This window comes from Pinus tabuliformis, chromosome 2_2, assembly GCF_031772625.1.
Source record: "Pinus tabuliformis cultivar Carrire ecotype Pingquan chromosome 2_2, CPIR1, whole genome shotgun sequence".
Classification (NCBI taxonomy): Eukaryota; Viridiplantae; Streptophyta; class Pinopsida; order Pinales; family Pinaceae; genus Pinus; species Pinus tabuliformis.
In genome coordinates this window covers 247,502,207-247,523,044 of record NC_142300.1, presented here as the reverse complement: position 1 = coordinate 247,523,044, position 20,838 = coordinate 247,502,207, and the positions used below count along the sequence as shown (strand labels likewise).

The following is a 20,838-nucleotide window of genomic DNA, read 5'->3' as shown; positions in this document are numbered from 1 at the left end:
ACATGTGGCACACTATTTTTTTTTAATGGAAATGAGGATTTGAAAACAACTCTCGTCGTTGGTTTTTCATAACAGGAGGTCGACGGTTGTGCGGAGGGAGAACCACAACAGTAAGCTTCTCTCCCTTCTGGAAGTTGCTCTGATTGCTGCTATTGAAGTGAAACGACCCCATTCTCCGGGTGCAGTGGCAATTTCAACCGCCGGTGGTGCCATGATTGTATCGAGTGGCATGATGAATAAAAAAGGCCAAAGAATTGGGTTGTGCATTCACTTGTCAGTGGATATAATAATGACTCCACCACCATATCAACCAGTCTCAAGTTCGAGCCCATTCAACAAACCCATCAATCAACCACTCTGGCATTTAATGTAATGGACAGCAAGGAATTAACTGCAGTTATTCTTCTTCTAAATATGAAGATGCAGAGCTTGAAGAAACTGAAACGGAACTGAAGCCAAAAACACCACCATTGTGGTTCTTTGTCTCATAAGCTCTAGATTCATCTTAGTGCAAAGCTCCATTTTACGTCTGTTTGGCGAGTTCTAAATTCATCGTAGTGAAGAGCTCCATTTTACTGACTTCAATTCCGCTGTAAACCTCCGAAAATCCCACCAAAGTGCCCACCAGAGCTTGAATGGGGTTATTTTCGCTGCACTCGTCGGTCTCTGACTATTAGCGCCCCGTTGATCAAAGTCGAGCCCTTTGGACGACTTCCGTCACTTACAATTTTGCGGCTCCAATAATCCCAATCCGTTCTCATAACATACAACATTCAACACAAGATCGCAAAGCCCATCCACGCTCTCCAGCAAAACCTTTCCCTTGTCTTCTGAAGCGATAAACTCCAGATGGTTATTATTATATTGTTCCTATTATTCATAAAACTATGGTGATTTTTGTGGTTAGTGTCTAAGGTGTCCTCAAGATCCAACGAATCCATGAGCTCGAATGAGTGGTCGTTCGAGATAGAATTGCTCGTCTGTGCTCTCCAACAAACCCTTGCCCTGGTCTCCCCGAAGCAACAAGATCATTGTTATTAAGTTTATACTGCTGTAATGTTGACGCTAGGTGGGCCTCATGCAAGGTAGGCCATTGCATGAGGTCCAGATGCACGTTATTTATTTTATTCTATTTATTATTTTGCTTTTTTTTTCTAATTTTAATTGACTCCAAGGCAACGATACACTTACAATTCCAGACCCAGTTGATGGAGATCGATAGGAAGGACGTCAAGTTTCAAATTTGGGACACTGCAACCCAGGAAAGAGGTTCCAGGCAATAACATCGTTTTACTGCACGGGAACTGTCACGCCCCTACACCTACGGTAGTCTTTCAACCGCTTATAGCGAGATGCGGCACTACCAATCGTTTTCTTTTCACCAATACTTATGATTGTAGACTACGCCTAATATTCCACTTTTCCTACTTAGCTTGTGTTTCGCAACCAAGTATTATTAATGTGTTCCTTTATATCAATGAATACCCATACACATTCATTATCAATAGCATTATATAAGAGAAATGCACAACAGTATAAAGGGAGGGGAAACTCCCTGCAATATGAGTCTGCCCGATATCAATATATATAATTTTTCCACTTTTACAAAGTACAGACTAAGTCCTTGGGAAACCCCAAATTTATACTTAGCCAAATTTTCACAACTTCGGAAAAGTCGGTTGCCCAGTTCGTCGGCACCTCCGCACGGTCGCTGCACGAATCTCAAACCCTTCGTTCACCTCGTCGCACAGTCGTGTTGTTTGCCCAACTCGGATGCGCCTCCAAGTCGCCACACACGGGCACCTCTGCCCGAGACACACCTCCGTTCACAATCTCAACACTTCATCAAGTCACCGTGCACACTTGCACGACGGGAAGGCGCTCACCCGAGTCACCCAAGAACCCGTGCCAAGTCGTCGCACAAACCGGGCGCTCCTCCGTTCACCGTCGGGCACCTTCGCACAAACCGGGCGCACCTTCGTTTCACCGTCGGGCACCTTCGCGCACTACTCGTGCACGCCTCAACCGTCCGTCGGGCGCCACACACCTGTGCACGCCCTCACCCAACCGCCGGGCGCTCCTGCCCGCACCTTCACCTGCAACCGCGCCTTACCGTGCAGCCTTGCCCAAGAATGGGCGCATGTGAAATCTGCGCCTCCTCCTCTTAGACTTGCGCACTAGAAACCTGTGCCTCCTTGCCTTAGCGAAGATGTATGAGCGAGTTGGTTGATGTCAAATGAGGGCCAACGCAACACAATATATATGCGTTGAAGGGGAGGTCATGGCTTGCCCAGCCGACCTCACCCACGCCTTTGCTCCATCGCAAAAGCCCCTAAATCATCAAGTCAGCCTTCATATGTGTTGATACAAATCTCACGCCATATAAGCAAGCTCTCCTCCTCATATGTGCGCATAAGTGTCATGTGTTGATACAAATCTCACGCCATATAAGCAAGCTCTCCTCCTCATATGTGCGCATAAGTGTCATCGCACACTTGGAAGAGCTCACACTTCCACCGTCGCACTTCAAGCCGGAGCTGCAGGTCGTTACAGGAACAGTCTGGTTCTTTTCTCTCTCTCTTTTACGGGACCGAACTTCTTGCTTTTTTTTTGTTTATTTTTATGGCACTACAAATATAAGACTAATATAAATGTTACAACACTTTTATTATGTCTGCTTTTTCTATATCTAAATTTCACCCGCAGAAGGTAGGGTCAGGTCATGCTTTTTGGTGATTTGGAGAGTGCACCACGTCAGAGCAAAATTATGAGCAACTTAAACATAACTATCATAAATTCATGAATACCCAGAGTGTACCTACCAAGCCATTGTGAGAATCGTGCAGTCATAGATAACTAATAGCTAGAAATGGAGCAGTACGCTTTTCCAGCTAAGAATCAAATGTGATATCATTCATGAATACCCAGAGTGTACCTACCAAGCCATTGTGAGAATCGTGCAGTCATAGATAACTAATAGCTAGAAATGGAGCAGTACGCTTTTCCAGCTAAGAATCAAATGTGATATCGAAGGTGTTTTATTTAATTTCAACAAAATTTAGAGAATAATTTTGGACACAGGCATGTCATCATCAAATGGCAAGTTGTGTCCAGAGCTCCGTTCTGATTTTTTGGAGTGTTGTGTCTTAGAATATTCCATTTTCCCTTTAGAAAACGTCATGTGATAGGTACCCAAATCTGTCATTGAACATTAAAAAGAATAATATTTCCATGTTTTTTTCAAAGAGAAATTTTTGATGCATTTCCAAATAGACATTACAAAATATCACTCCATATTTGTCCTCCTTAGCTTCTATCCATTGTATTATGCTTTTGGGTCACTGCAATAATTGCAGGTTATAGCTACAAAGCTCTTTGGCAGCAGTTTTGGGATTTACTCGGTCTCTTACTACACAAACTGCTCCATGAACTAAAACCAAACATCTCAGCCTTTAATTTAGAAAAAAACAATCTTCACATAACTAGACTAGAATATCTAGACATCTACCATCAACATATTACCATTATAAAATAACATTTACTCAGCTCTGCAATGCCTGGGAGGCAGGTTTGAAGGGTGTGAAAACCCTTACATGCCATGAAGCTCATGCCAATGAAGACTTCACAGTGGTCATGGCCTTTCCTAATAAACATATTGCTAAGTTTGTTGTGGAATGTATAAGTTTAACATATTGCTAAATTCACTCTGGGATGTATAATTTTCTTGCTCATCCTCCTCCCCCTTCACTGAGTTGTGTGAGCGTGGTTTAAAGTCGAATATACCCATTATGTGCATCTTGGAATTGCTTTTGAATATAAAAATCTCTCTCCTCTCAGCAGGCATGGGATGGCGAATTATCCAAGTGCACAGTTTAAGCGTCACACTGGAGCATCTAACTTCACTGAGACCAACATCAATAAGATCTACATTGAAAAGCAAACAAAAAATTAGAAGCCACATACCATTAGGTAACAATAGCCTAGAAATTTGTCCTACTTTACAGGGGATGTTCAAGAAAGGCTTCTAAATCCATTGGAACCTTAGAACTATAAAACTAGGTAGAAGCGAATAACCAAATTCTCTAACTCACCAAAGCTCTACTGTGAAGTTTTCTTGCAAATACAAGGTAGATGTGTCAGAATACCGTAGATGGTGAATTAATTGTATTACTGTTCTTCCTTCCAATTTGTCAAACAAACAAAGTATTGCTGGTTAAGCCTATAGGCCTTTTTTTTTAATCTGTTAACCTGGGCATTTCGTCTACCAATTTTACTAGCTCATGACCCCTGTTTAATAGCTCTAGCTTTATTCTCGTGATATCTGTTGTTACTGATATGATTTCCACTAACTCCATTTTCGTAACCACAGTTTGTGAGCGAATTCCATGGGGCGTGTTCGCTCGGTACAGCCACAAAAAAAATTATTATTTGCTTGTTTTCAATGTTATTCAAATTTAAAACCAGAATAGCCCCAGAAATGCGATCTCCTCCCCTACTTACCTTTCATTATGCAAATAAAAAGAGGCGAAATATGTACTCTTCTTTGTCCAATCTTCTTACTCTTAGCTATACATCTGCTCTTATACAGCTTAAAAGTTAATTCGCCCAAAAGATACATCGAATGAACATACCTGTCAACCATACAGAGAGGATCCAAATTTGGTTAGTGATATCATGAAAAAAGGAAATATTTTTTATGCATTTGATTTAGATACGTCACTGATTTCTTTTTCTTTTATTCTATGATATTACCAGTGGTAAGTATTTTATTTTCTCATATTACCAGTGGTAGGTATCTTATGTCGCCAGTGTGGATGTTGAGATGGAATGGTATTAAAAATGAATTTTGGAATTTAGAAATAGTTTTTTAATGAATTATTATTGTATTTTTATATATTAATGGTAAATGATAAAATTTTAGATGATGCTGGTAATATGGTGAATTGATAAACAAAATAATTTTTTTGGTAAATTTATTTTTAATATTATTTCTTTTATAGTAAATTCGAATTTCAATTTTTTTTCAAATCTTTAATATATTTATTATTAAAAAAAATGATATGAAATCACTTTAAAATACTATAAATTATTTTCAAACTGAATTTATCTTGGAAAACATTTTCTTTATCATTGTATTAATCTAGGTGTAAATTTGTATGAAAATCTAAGAATGAGGTTTAAAGGAATAAGAGTATGAGATGAAAACCAAGGAAATAGTAGTTTCATAAAGTACGAAGAAGGAAGTGGTAAATATGGGAATATGGTGAGCTTACTTTAAAATTCAGAAAGGATTTATACAAGATTGTTGGAATTGTGAATGGAGTCACTCCAATTAAAAGAGCGGTTTAGAAATTATTTACAATATCAAATTTTGCAAAATTGTAAATTTTTGTTAACAAAATTAGATATTTTCATTGCCAGAGTCTATCAAGTTACTATTGGAAAGAGACATTTAATTGGAGAAGGACATGTTTAGCACACATAGTCTATTTAGCAAACATGAGAACAAATGAGAAGTAAAAAGGTTAAGATACGACGATTTAGTAATTAAGTTTGAAGCAAAAGATGCCTAACATGAGAATTTAGAAGTAGAGTGCCTCTCTGAAATATGTGAAAGAGAATGAGAAACCAGAGGGAAAAACAAAAATAACAACAATATCAGAGGGAGAAGCAGAGGAGTGTGGTGGTAGGAAGTCAAAGACCAAGTGGAAGAAAGTGATGATGAGGCTTCAAAGAAAATTGGAACATAGAAGTAGCACATATTAAGAGAAAATAAAAGAAAAAAAGTCTCACGAGAGGAAGAGGATGGCTTATCTCGGCAGTAAAAGAGAAATAAGACATCATAGAGGCGAAGAAACGAAAACATGATTGGAGAGGATTTAGATGCAGATACAAAATTTGATGGTTTATTTACGATCTCAACAACCACGAGGAAAAACAGAAGTATTGGGTGTTCTTGATGGAGCTCTCTTGGTAGACATTTGCCCAACATTGCCTGTTGCAACCAATGCTTGGGTATAGGAAAGCTAGAGTCAATTGAGATGGGTTTTGAAATATGCATCTCTTTGCATTATTGATGTCTCTGAAACAAATGGGGCAACTTGAGACTTCAATTATACTCTACTAGTCAGACAAAGAGAAATAGTTAAGCAACAATTAATGGACAACAACTTCATTGATTTGTCTGGTTCAAGGCTTGTGATTAAGAAGCACTATTGCTTCCTAAAGTAGTTGTTGGCAAAGTAGATGGTGGAAAATAACCGTGGCCTTTTCCCTCCCATTTCGGCTATCATAATTAGATGATCATAAATTTATTTTATATATTTTTAAATTAGCAAATATTCATTTTCCATGAAGGTAGGAAAGGTAGAAATATATTTTCTATATTATTAAATTTATATAGGTGATTTTAGCTTAAAGTTTAAGAATCTGAGAAAGATTAAAAATTATAATTAATTAGTGAACAAATTTAATATTTCCATTATTTAAATCAATTAAGATTTGAAGAAAAATTGAATTCGTATTATATTTTTGTTTTTTATATTGAAATTTGATTATGTTTTTGTCTTTTACATGGGGATTTAGTGGAAATTTTTTTATTTCTTTAGTGTATATAAGAAGCATATTGTTAGAGTATTTTTGCAAAAATAAATAAATATTATCAATTATATTATATTGTATAGTGTGTTTTTTATGTTGGTAACTTAGAAGACATTGTATTATAGAAAATGTACACAAATTACATGCATATGAGCTTTATGATGTACATAGATTACATAGAGAACGACCAAAAGAGAAAAACAAGAAAAGTAAATTTAGGTTGGAAAAACTTGTTTAGATGTCGAGAAGATTGTCAAATTCATGGATATAATATTTTATGTGTTATTTTTCATTATCAATCTCTAATCTCATGGATAGAATCTTTTATGTGTTATTCTGCATTATGATTTTGAGTAAAGTGATCTACGATGTACTATGAACACCTGCAGATATGCTTTGCTACCTTCAATGTGAAGCTCAAAGACAATTGCATCATTCAAAATTCAATATTCCAAATCAAAGTTCATTTATTACTTGATTATGGAAACCAAAATACATTTTTTTCAATTTAAGAATCTTATCGGCCTCTCTTTGCACCTTTTGGGGCAATTGTTAATTAATATCTAGTTTGGTTTTGGTTCCTCCAGGCGCCGACACACATGACCCGAATTTGGAGCCGTCATTACATCATATTTATTATGTTTAGTTATGCATACCACACCTCGCACAGTCAGTTCTCAACTCATCCTGGTCTGGTAACCGTGGTTGGAAATAAAATTGAGTCAGTTTTGGAGTTGTTGCTTGCTAGTATTACATATTCATTCATTTGACGGTGCGAGGTGGTGGTATGTTCATGTGAATCAATTGTAATATCCAAGAGGGGAATCAACACCATGAGTTATTTAGGAGGTGGCGATGGTGCTTTTCGAAGGTTGGTCTGCAATTTTCGGTTGGAAGGATTGCCTGCTTCCTTAAGTCGGACAAGTACTCAGAACACGTTGGTGTAGGGGCTCTCATTTATATGATTGCGATTTTGGAGTATTTAGCAGTAGAGGTGCTTGAGTTTGCTGGGAATGCAGCAAGGGATGACAAGAAGAACATGACTGTACCTCGACACATCCAGCTAGCTGTCAGAAACTGTTAAGTGTGAAGCCAAATTCATGGAGGATTCAAGATTAGATCTTTCTAGATCTCCAGGATTCTAGATCTTTCTACACCGCCATTAGTTTCTAGAATCACATGCAGGATTCTAGATCCTCCTACACCGCCAGTGGTTTCTAGATCAATCCAGATTTCCATCTGAATCACACACAGGATTCTAGATCCTTCTTTTGCCTCTATAAATTTGTAATTTCTCCGGCCAAGGAAAGCAAGCCAAGGCCCAAGCCTATTATGTAATGCAAAGTGATTTCTATTCTCCAGTGATTGTTTTATCCATTCCGCTATTTCTGACTGAGTAATCTTATTGTTTCTCCATTTGTTTGTCTTTGTGAATAATTCTTTGCTATTGTCGTCTAAGTCTTTGAGTATAAATCTGTTGTGTGTTATGTATGCTCTGGTCTAACAACTGGTATCAGAGCTAGGTTTGAATATCCACCATGCAAGCCACTTAGTGCCATCGCCTTGCTCTGGCAGTGTTCGTTAAAACGTTGGTTGTTACCCCTGGAGCTGTTGAAGGATCTGTCCAGGAAATAGTTAAGGAACGCTGGAACTAAAAGACAGTTGTTGCAAGAAAAGCAAGGTCGTGGATCTATGTTGAAACGTGTTGCTGGAGTTTGAAACGTGGAGATAGGTGGAGATTGGAGTTGAAACGTGGTGTTCATAAGTTTTTTTTACATCAAGCTTGCATGTATACGTCAAGTTTTTTTCTCAAACCAACATATGTATGTGTGAAATGTGAAAAGGTTAAAACATTATATATGTTTTTATATTTATTATGAAACATATATAATTATATGTTGGAATTTTGAAAAGTATATTTTAAAAAGGAGCAGGAATTTTGAAAAGGGTATTTTAAAAGGAGGAAGGTCATTATTACTAAATTTTAAAGAGTAATAATTAAAGTTTTATTTTTAAGTGGAGTTTTTGTGTTTTGGGGTGTGAATTTGATTGAAAATGGAGACAATAGTTACAGATATGGAGAAGTTGAGCGGGGCTAATTTTTCCCTATGGAAATCACAGATGGAGGATATACTGATTTTAAAGGATCAGTATTTTCTGATTGAGGGCACAACAAAGAAACCCTCATCGATGAAAAATGAAGAGTGGAATAAGCTAGATAGAAAGGCGATTGCAACAATCCACCAATATTTAGCAAAGAATGTTTATTTCAATGTGTCTAGAGAAAAGACGACAGAAGGATTATGGAAGAAGCTCCATGATCTATATGAGAAGAACACGGTATCAAACAAAGTGTTCTTGATAAAGAAGCTTTATAATCTCAAACTGAAGGAGGGTGCTTCAGTTGCTGAGCACTTGAATCCATTTAATATTATTACTAATCAATTTGCCTCTGTTAAAATCATTTTAGATGATGAAATTAGAGCTATTTTGCTAATGTGTTCTATGCCAGACAACTGGGAAAATTTAATTGTAGCTATGAGAACTTCAAAAAATACAGGGACCCTGAAGTTTGATGATGTCAGCAATAGTTTAATAAATGAGGAGCTATGATGCAAGTCAATTGTGGAAAACTAGGGAGGAGAGGCTCTAGCTCTAGTTGATCATGGTAGGAGAATGGATCGAGGCCGGCAAGGGCGATCAAGATCGAGAGGCCGATCAAAATCAATGAGTGGAAGGATCATCTGCTTTCATTGTGGCAAACCCGGGAACATGAAGAAAGAATTTCGATTCTGGAAGAAAGGACAAAAGGATCAGAGACTGTCTAGTACAAATCACAAGTCATCTATCACAAGTGAAGGTGAGACTACTACTGTAGCCATAGATGGTGATGCGTTGTTTACTGTTTTAGTAGAGGATGCGTGTGTATATACATCTTGCAGTAACTTTGATTGGATCCTTGACTCTGGGGCATCTCACCATGTAACCCCATGCAAAGATAGTTTTGTTTCATATAATCCCGGTGATTATGGTAGAGTTCTTTTGGGGAATAATAATTTTTGCAGTATTGTTGGAATGGGAGATGTCCAGATCAAGATGAAAGATGGACAAGATATATTGTTGAAATAGGTCAGGCATGTACTAGAAATGCACATGAGTTTAATCTCTATAGGATGATTGGATGATGAAGGCTATTCGACAAGCTTTGGAAAAGGAGGCTGGAAAATTAGCAAACGTGCATTGGTCGTGGCCAAAGGACCCAAGACAGGAACATTATACACATTGAAGACACTGATAGGAAAATTAGATTTGGCTACTGTCACAAAAGAAGAAAATTCAGTAGATCTATGGCATAAGCGTTTGGGTCACATGAGCGAGAAGGGCTTAAAAATCCTTATTGGTAAAAATTTATGGCCAGGTTTGAAATCCTACAATCTTGATCTTTGTGAGCATTGTATATATGGTAGACAAAGAAGGGTTACATTCCTTAGAGGTGGCCATGACAGAAAGAAAAATGTGTTAGAATTGGTACACTCAGATGTGTTTGGGCATGTTAACATCAAATCATTAGGAGGAGCATCATATTTTGTAACATTTATAGATGATGCATCCAGGAAGGTTTGGGCATATCCTATGAAAAATAAAAGTGAATTGTTTGGAATATTTCAAAAATTCCATTTTGCTATTGAAAGAGAGACTAACAAATTGCTGAAGTGTTTAAGAATAGATAATGGTGGAGAATATTGCTCAAATGCATTTAAGGAATATTGTAACAAGTTTGGCATAAAGCATGAGAAGACTGTGCCTAGTACTCCTCAACAAAATGGTGTCACAGAAAAGATGAATCGCACCATTATGGAAAAGGTGCGAAGTATGTTGTCCAATTCCGGTTTGGAGAAGAATTTTTGGGTTGAAGCAGTCAGGACCGCTTGCTACCTCATAAATAGATCTCCAACTACAACCTTAGATTGCGGTATCCCTGAAGAAGTTTGGACTGGTAAGAATTTGAATTATTCTCACTTGAAAATCTTTCGATGTGAAGCATTCGTACATATTCCCAAAGAAAATAGAACTAAGCTAGATGATAAGTCTATGAAATGCATTTTTTTGGGATATGCGGATGAAGATCTTGGTTATCGTCTCTGGGATCCAGTCAAACATAAAATTATTAGAAGCAGGGATGTTATATTTAATGAGTCAGAAATGTTCAAGAGGATTGTAGGTGAGTTGGAGGTCAAAAAGGTTATTGACAGGTTTGAAGAGCAACAGGAAAACATACCACCAATACAAGAAAATGAACAGCAAATTCAGGAGCATGAAGAACAACAAGTGGAAAATAATGAACAACAAGAAGAAGGAATCTTGCAGGAACCTTTACAGGAGATTCAACTTGACAATGCACCACCACAGTTGGTTTGCAGATATTCTAGGCCTCATAAGCCTTCACAAAAGTATCCTCCTTCAAACTATATTTTGTTCACTGAGGAAGGTGAACCTAATTGTTTTCAAGAAGCTTGTAAAGTCGAGCACAATAAAGAATGGAAGAAATCAATGGAAGAAGAAATGAACTCTTTGCAGGAAAATAAAACTTGGGAGTTTGTAAACCTCCCAAAAGGTAGAAAGGCTCTACAAAACAAATGGGTGTACAAGATTAAGCATGAAGGTGACGAAAAGAAGGAGAGGTATAAAGCAAGACTGGTGGTGAAAGGTTTTGCCCAAAAAGAAGGTGTTAACTTTACTGAAATTTTCTAACCTGTTGTTAAAATATCATCCATTAGAGTCATTCTTGGTCTAGTTGCTGCTTTATACCTAGAATGTGAACAGTTAGATATAAAAACTGCTTTCCTTCATGGTGAATTGGAGGAAGAAATTTATATGGAGCAGCCAGAAGGCTTCATAGAAAAAGGCAGAGAAGGCCTTGTTTGTAGGTTGAAGAAGAGTCTCTATGGGTTGAAACAGGAACCTCGACAATGGTACAAGAAATTTGATTCATTCATGTTGGAACATGGTTTTCAAAGGTTAGAAGCTGACCATTGTGTCTATATCAAGAGGTATGATCAAGGAAAGTATAACATATTATTGTTATATGTGGATGACATGTTGACTGTTGGGCATGATAAGAATAAGATCAATAGGTTGAAGAAAGATTTGGGTAGCAAATTTGCAATGAAGGATTTGGGACCAGCACAACAGATATTGGGCATGCAGATAATGCGTGACAGGAAAAACAAAAGGTTGTGGCTGTCACAAGAAAAATATATCAAGAAGGTGATTGACAGGTTTAATATGAAGGATGCCAAGCTAGTTGGTACACCCCTTGCAACCCACTTCAAGCTGAGTACTGAATTATGTCCTAGTAACGACAAAGAGAAAGAAGAGATGAGCAGACTTCCTTATGCTTCAGTAGTTGGCAGCTTAATGTATGCCATGGTATGCACACGACTAGACATTGCATATTCAGTGGGAGTAGTGAGTAGGTTCCTTACCAATCCAGGCAAACAACATTGGCAAGCAGTAAAATGGATTTTAAGGTATCTCAAGGGTACTATTCATTATTGTTTATGTTTCGGTCATGATGAGACTGTGCTTGAAGGATTTACAGATGTAGATATGGCTAGAGATATGGATACCAGAAAGTCCACTACAGGTTGTTTGTATACATTTGCAGGTGCAGCAGTATCTTGGGTGTCAAGGCTACAAAGAATAGTAGCCCTCTCTACAACAGAAGCAGAGTACATAGTTGCAACAGAAGCTTGTAAAGAGATGTTGTGGATGCAGCAATTCCTAGGAGAGATAGGAATAAAGCAGGACAAGTATGTGTTATATTGTGATAGTCAGAGTGCCACTCACTTGGAAAAAAACCCAGCATTTCATTCAAAAACCAGGCACATTGACTTAAGGTACCATTGGATCCGACATGTGTTGGAGGAAGAATAGTTATCCTTGGAAAAGATCCATACAGATAGGAACCCTATTGATATGCTCACTAAGATTCTACCACGAAATAAACATGAGTTATGTAGAGGCATGGTAGGACTCGGTGTGACTTGATGACTCTTATTTGGCTTCAAGTGGGAGAATGTTAAGTGTGAAGCCAAATTCATGAAGGATTCTAGATCAGATCTTTCTAGATCTCCAAGATTCTAGATCTTTCTACACCACCATTAGTTTCTAGATTCACATGCAGGATTCTAGATCCTCCTACACAACCAGTGGTTTCTAGATCAATCCAGATCTCCATCTGAATCACACACAGGATTCTAGATCCTTCTTCTGCCTCTATAAATTTGTAATTTCTCTGGCCAAGGAAAGCAAGCCAAGGCCCAAGCCTGTTATGTAATGCAAAGTGATTTCTGTTCTCCAGTGATTGTTTTATCTATTCCGCTATTTCTGATTGAGTAATCTTGTTGTTTCTCCATTTGTCTGTCTCTGTGAATTATTCTCTGCTATTGCCATCTAAGTCTCTGAGTATAAATCCGCTATGTGTTATGTATGCTCTGGTCTAACAGAAACAACGACAAGCTCAACAAATTAATAGATGTTGTAACAATTGAATTTGACTTTTTGTTTTTGTCATAATAAACAAAATCTTTTAGTGCATTAATTGTTTAAGGCTTACATTTATTGTTTTTTTGGGGGGTCAAAACCATTCTGAAAGGTTTTGTTTGGAGATGTACTACTCATTGCCAACCTAAACTTGATTGCAACTTTATAGGATTGTTCTATTTGTTTTTTTGACAACCTATTTGTAGTCTGCATCTTTAATGCCTTATAAGATAGGAGAATGTTGAAACTATTCAGTTTTGGGCGACTTCTCACAAAAACTTAAATATTTTTTGTCATTATGAAATTAAGGAAAACTTATTTACAAGTTTTATATAGAATAACTTTGTGTAAAGTTGAATATGTAAGCAAAAAACTTTACATAGAAAAAATCTGAATATTGTGTATCATTACAAAATGAGTCATTGTGAAATTAAGGGTAAACCTATTTACAAGCTTTACATGGAAAAAATTTGAATATTTCGTGTAAGATTGAATATGTAGGCAAAAAAAACTTTACATGAAAACAAATTTGAATATTTTGAATCATTACAAAATGAAACGTAAACCTATCTGCAAGCTTTATATGAAAATCTAAGTATTTCCATGTATTGCCCAAGTCAGTTGTCATGTTTGGGTGGAAATTTCTTTGATTCTCGTAGCAACATACTATCTCTCCCATAGCCTATACTAATATATATATTATCATGTACATATTTAAGGGGAAAATGAATTTTTTTTTTTCGCTATACTCAATAATATTACTCCTTGATGTTATGTTTTGTGCATCAGACTAGAAAAAACCTTCGGACATTGCTTTGTTATTTAAAATGGCAATAATGACACCATATATTGCACAAGACCCTCGAGTTTGCTGGAAGAAATGACACCATCTATTGCACAAGAGGTATACCTCGAGCTTACAGGGAAAAAAATGACTTGTGGATTTGATTTTTTTTTGTCTCCTTTGTCTATCTACGTTTATACCGAGCTTTAGATCTAAGCTTCTCCATCCACAATTTTGCATAAAGCTTCACTCATGCTTACCAACTTTATTTTCAGTTACAATTGATGTGTCTCAAGAGAATTAAACTTCTTTCATGGATTTTTTATGTTGTGTTGTTTGAATCCTCTACTTGAACCATCTTTCAATGATATTTAAACAGTTTATGTCTTTTTAAACTTTTTTCATGGATTTTTCGTGTTGTGTTTGAATCTTCTATTTAAACAATCTTTTATTTGAACAATTTTTTAATGATATTTAAATAGTAAGAATTTTTGTTTAATTATTATGAATGTTTCCATATAAACACTTCATCTTCTTCTCATGTCATTGCTCTTAATTAGTATGGAGTTTTGTAAAATAATTTTATTGTAAATATAGTTATAGTTGATGTTTCTTTGTTAGGTTTATTTTGGTTCACATTTTTTGAATATTTATAGACAAATACTGGTTTTTGGCTTTGAGGCTAATTCCCATCGATAATTTAAATTATTAGACAATCTTAGTTGTTTGTAACTTACTAATGATTCTTTCTATATCTATACATGTTATATGTTTTTGCTTCATTGTTTTGGATTTGTTTGCACATTATTAATTATTATCTAATTTTACCTTAGAATTAGAGTCAAAGCCTAGGTAAGAGAAGTTGTTTAATCATTATAATCATTTATCTGATGAGTTTTTTCGCTCCAGAGTGTTCAACGATTTTGGAGTAGAGGTGGTGTATAGTTGTTACATTTGCAAACTTACTTTTTGAATACTAATGTCTGTTACATTTTTAAATGTCGAGGGTTTGGTTTGGGTTCATTGTCATATCCCCATATCATTGTAAATATTTTTATTTACCTCAGTCAAAAGGACACAAATAAATGGATGATGATTTTTATTTGTTGCATGAATTAATTAATATTTATTTATTTTTATTTTTTATTTTTTATTTATTTTATTTTAGTTTATTTATTTATTATTATTATTATTATTATTATTATTTTTAGAAAATGGAAATGAGGAATGATTTCCTAGTAACAGGAATGTTATGTAACTTTTGAGGAGAGAAGTTAACATAATATATATATATATATATAATAAAGAAACGGTTGCAAAAAAACCCTAACCACTTTTCCCCTCCCTAACCGTGGAATGGATTCCAGGAAAAGGGAGGAAGGGGGAAAAGAGGTCACTGTGCTGTAGAGGACAGGCAGTGGGGAAAGAGGGGGACTTACCACGTCTGGTGATGACCAGATGGTAAGAGCGCAGAGCGCAGGCAACCTGTAAAGACTGTAGTCTTTGAGTCAGCTAGGGGGGAGACTGGTCTTGAAAGACAGTCTCAAGGACGGGTGGAAGACTAGCTGCAGAAGGCAGTGGTGATCATATTTATAAACAAGTAAAGGAGTGCTCTGACAGGAGGCGAATCAGGTATGCAGCCCTAACTCGAATTAAAAGATAGAGTGCTTACTTTCTGTAGTTTACAATTTTCTTATTTAGGGAAGAAAGGGACAGAGTAGGGAGGTCGGGCAGAGTTTTCTACATTAACTGTTATTTGGCTAAAGGGACTGTACGTACCTCTCTATTGAAAAGTGTCAACCGAGGAAAATTTCACCCATATTTGTCCTTGCTTAGTTAAACCTATTCTTTTCTTGGTTCTGTTTTTTTTTTTTAAGTGATTGTGCTAGACAGTATTTCATAAGAGCTGTTTCAATTAAATAACTGTGAAGGGATCGTAAAATTAAGAGCTATTTCAATTAAATAACTGTGGAGGGATTGTAAAAATTATAGAGAATTAGATACCCGAAAGAACTAAAGCCCTGGCAAACAGTGGAACGCGGACAACGTTCTGAGGGTACTCTGAGAGACCAAAACAAACAGGAAAATTGGGCAGTGTGTGTGAAGACCCAATTCGCATATAGGAGAGAGTGCAGTAAACTGACTATAAGCTAGGAGAAGCTTCTTTGTTGATGATAACTCCTCCTACCAGGCTCTTTGCTGAAATGCAGAAAATTTTGCATCTCTCAAAGGAATACAGTATTGGTGACTGGTATTTTTACCAAAATCACACTGTGATCAGGATTTATGGCTGTGAACTATCCCCCTACATGGTGCCAAAGTATGTCCCTATGAGACTATTTGCCCTGGAATACTTTAGGCAATTTATTAGTTCAGATTTGACTCATTTCTATGGAGCTAGGAAAAAGGCACGGCTCAAGATAAGAAATCAATTGGGCCCTTTTATCTTCAATAAAAGGGAAGCCTGGGAGGAAGCAGATAAAATTTTAAGGGATCAACTTATGCTGAAACAAAGTTTTCATTGGTCACCATATGACCCAGAACATTTCATAAGTTATAGAAAAGTCAAAAACAAGCTTACAGGATATGTTCACCACAAAATCCCTGAAATTCAACAATATGCTAACCAACAAGAATGGGTAGAAGGCACATTAGTTGAAGAGATCACTGAGGAAGAAAGATTGGAAAAAGAAATGAAAGAGCTTGAGAAAACACTTGACCTAGACTCTTTTGGACAGGTCCCTTTCAAATTGCCTCAACACATTGGAGCGGGCACATCATCTGCTACAACTTCACAACAGCCTACCAAAGAAAGCACTCCACCTGCAGGGACATCCAAAGGAAAAGAAGTGTTGCATTCAGAGTAGGAAACAATGGCAGATCACCCAGATGCATCAAAGGGGCAAGAGCCTTCAACACAAACAAAGGTACCTAAAATCCCAGTGTTACAAACTCCTCTCAATGACGAAAGAGCCAAGAAAAGAGACAGGCAGGAAGACACACCTATAAGTGGATCAGCAGAACAGCAAGGGGAAAGAGGCAAAGGTTAAATCCTTACTCTAAAGAGGAACTCTTGGGAGAGACAACAGGCAACTTGAGCGGTGAGGAAAGAACTGAACAACAGGCTCCTCCAATTTTGGAAACATCAACTAGCTCATATCAGCAAGAGCTAGAGAGGCAGCATGGTGTGGAGGTTACATCCACCAGGCCACATAGCAAACAACGGAGCAATCAAGGCTCGGATATCAAGAAAGCATTTACTGAAATAAAGACTAGAAATGAGCCAGTAAAGATCCAACTTTATAATCAATTGCTGAGAATGGCCCCCACAAATCAACAAAGGCTAATGGCAGCCTATGATATTCAAGAAGGAAAAATGACTCTTAGTCACTTCAGGCCCATAATGCAGCAGCCACAGTCAGCTGCTGATTATATCAGGACCAATCTGGAAGTTCTCTCTAAAGACATCCACCCAATGGACTAGATTGAATTACATAAACAAATTGGAGAAATGGTGTACTCCACCTTGGCAGACAAGGCATTATTAGGTGTATGATCCAAGGAGTATTTGCAAAGACCACTGTGCGAGGATCCATTTTCAGTGGCTAAGTGAGACCTTCCACTGATCGGAGGAGGATGGATTGAAGAATTGTTATAATGCCTCCAAATCTCGCGAGTCGATCAGTTTGGCAAGAACTTCACAGAATACTCCACAGAAGGAAGCTACTCCAAAGGAAACATGAGCTAAAGTGAGCAACCCAATGTGTGAGAAGAGAAAGAGGAAGGTTGTGCATAGTCCAGGGGGAGAGCGAAGTGAAGTCGCAAGATGAAAGCGGATCAAGCCATTATGGTAGCGGCTATGAAAGTGGAAAAGAAGAGGAAATAAAGGATGCAGGAAGCAGAATGGAAGAAGAGGGAAGAACAAGAGAAGAGGCGGAAGGAAGAAGAAAAAAGGTGAAGAGCAGAGGCAATAGAAGAAGAAGAAATGCATAGACAAGTTAAAGAGATAGAACATAACCGACAATCAAAGGAGGAGAGGAAACATATGTAGGACACACAGCTCACTCAAGAAATAGAGGAGTTGGAGCCGCAGAAACAATATGTTGACCTGATGACTAGTAGACACCAGGTCATCATTTAGTCTCCCCATACTCCAGTGGAGTAAGCTCCAAGCGAGGAAAAGGAAATTTTTCATCTCAATGATGGTCCGGTTATGGATAAGTACAATCTGACTTATGACGAGCTTAAAAAAAATATTGTACAAGTAAGGAAGAAACACTTTCCATATGACCTTGCCTCTCCTTCATCCATTAGAGAAAGGGTGATCGTGAAAAACACCAGAAGAAATCCAGGTGCCATTTTTGTAACCAAATTGACCTTTGCAAGTGCGTCAAAGTCAAATACAGACTTTTGTTGGGCGAGAACAAAAAGTTGGCAAAGAACTTGCAGGCTGCTAGGAAAGTGGTTGAACAACTACGAGTAGAGGTACAGAATGTAGCTTTCGCACAGTGCCATCTAGAAGAATTGAAGGCAATGATACTCGGTGAAGTATTGACACTCGAAGAGACCATGCAAAGTCTTTATGAGGAGCTTATTACTGTGCATAAGGTTGTTTTCCACTTGCACGAATTGCAGTAAAAGTGTAAATATTTTTTTGTAAACTCTTAAGAATATACAAGCCGCCATCATCGTTGTGCATGATGGTCAATGCAATTCAAAGGGGCATCACTTGACTTGGGCAAGAAAACAAGGCAAGAGGCAGAGTTGGAGAAGGAAAAGGTTTGAATTCTTATCCAGAACAAAAAATAGATTGCCTCAATCATTTCCAACACTTAGGCCTCATATGCACGTTTGTACAACGGACTGGACTTCTTGGTGAAATCTCACAGGATCTCATCAGTTGACTCCCTCATAGAGATCAAGCACAAGAATAAGTTCAGGTAGGAGATTGAATATTACATGGAAAATTTGAGTTAGGTAGCCATCAAGGAACATATGGAGGTGAGTCGACAGAATATGCACAAGTACATTGGCGACCCTATCCAAATTAACACAATGTTGCTCTTGCTCAAGAAGGAAACACAAATTGGTTCCAAGTCTATGTACATGGATACCATGGAGGATAGAGTCTGCTTCCATCTTAACACCATCACATAGTTTGGGGATGCCGTCGCGCAATATAAAGCTTGGCACCGCTACATCACCGAGAAAAATCAAGTGGAAGATTTCGAGCTGGATTTTCCCCAAAATCAAGCTTAATTGTTTTGTCTTAATAGGATGTCTAGTTGGCTCTACCCAATTTTATCTCATATGGGAACAAGTGTAAATTGTAATATTACTTTGTAGTTTGTAAGTGGAATTCCAAGTGTCAATATTGGAATGTGGAGAGTCACAATGTAATGTAATGAGTCATTTTGTAAAGAAGTTTAAGAGTCATGAGGGAAGTCCAAGAGTCACAAAGGGGAGTTGATGAGTCACCCCCTCTTGTTATAAATAGAGCCTCATAACTCATGTAAATAACTTTTGGGGAGCTGAGATTTTGGCTAGGCTTAGGCTTAGAATCAAGAGTTGGGGATTTTGTGAGAGCCTTGGTTGCTTCATAGCATAAAGGAAGTATATTTCTTTGGAGGAGAAGGTGGTGACTTCATGTTTCACTATTGGGGTTGGTGGTCCATCAATGGTATATGTATGAATGGAAATTTCACTTAATAAAAGCTCAGAGCCAACATGTTTTCATGCATATGTTGTAAATATAGTAGGGATATTCTTGTTATGTTTGAAATGCATGTTATTCAACTTATGCTTATGCTTATGAACCATTTCGTTTGGTACAAATCTTGTTGAATGCATGATGTTTTTTAATTCCATCATTGTTAACTTGTGAACTATTTCGCAGATTATCTTGTGATGTCTTTATGCTCGTGTGTTCCTTTCAAGATGCATAATTTTACAGGATTCCAAGGGACTCACTCATTTTCCCTTCGTGTATTAGAACCTCCATGCCACTTGACTTTCTGTAGAGTCACACACTTGTTCCCACCAAAGTCACCATACATCACTCTATGTGTTATAGAAGCCAAGGCACATCATTAAAACCCACTACATCAGCAATTGGTCCCTATTCTGGATGGGACTCCTACACCAAATGGTGTGAGGTCTAATTGGTACTTCATATTGGGGAGATCCCTTAAATGTTGGTGGGTCCAACACTGTCAAAATTTATGGCACTAGAGGGAGGGTCAAATGGCAAGCTGAGCCCATGAAGTATGCTTGAAACTACCGCATCTTTAACGAATCCTTCCCAAATCATTACCCCGACATGTTTTTATAGAACCGCAAATCTGAAAGTACCCGCAGGAATAATTCATGACTTGTCAAATATGAAATTCGATGGCGAGGGTGGAACAACCATTCTCACACACCACTCATTTTTTTCGAAATTTGCACAAGAAACAATATTCACTTTGAGGATACTACATGAAGTGTGTTCGTCCTCACATTCAAAGCACGCGTAAAGGAATGGTGTTACACATTTCCATCCACTTCCATTCATTCTTTCGAACATCTTGTCAAGGAGCTTTACCGCGCCTTTGACACATGATTACAAATCTTTTTTAAAGAAAATCATGTGATTGCGAAAATCACCTGATGAATATCTTGATGATTTTCACAATCATTTCATTCATTTTTGTTTTGAATTTTATGAAGATGATATCAATTGGAATTTAATAAAAGAGAAATTTGAATTTCTTGTTCACTTTTCAATGAATCCACACAAATATGAGTCTTTTGAAAGTCTCCTAATGTACCTCGGTTATAGAGCTCATAAATATGTGACGAATGAAGTTGTTGTTCCAAGTGACTCTTCGTCTTCCCCTCATCTAACAACTCCATTTCCGCAAGTTGAG

General features: G+C 37.4%; 1 pseudogene; it reads right to left on the bottom strand.

The window, feature by feature from the left end:
* Nucleotides 1-397: 397 nt before the first annotated feature.
* LOC149192214 (uncharacterized) overlaps nt 398-20,838 on the bottom strand; it is a 58,919-nt pseudogene continuing 38,478 nt past the window's right edge.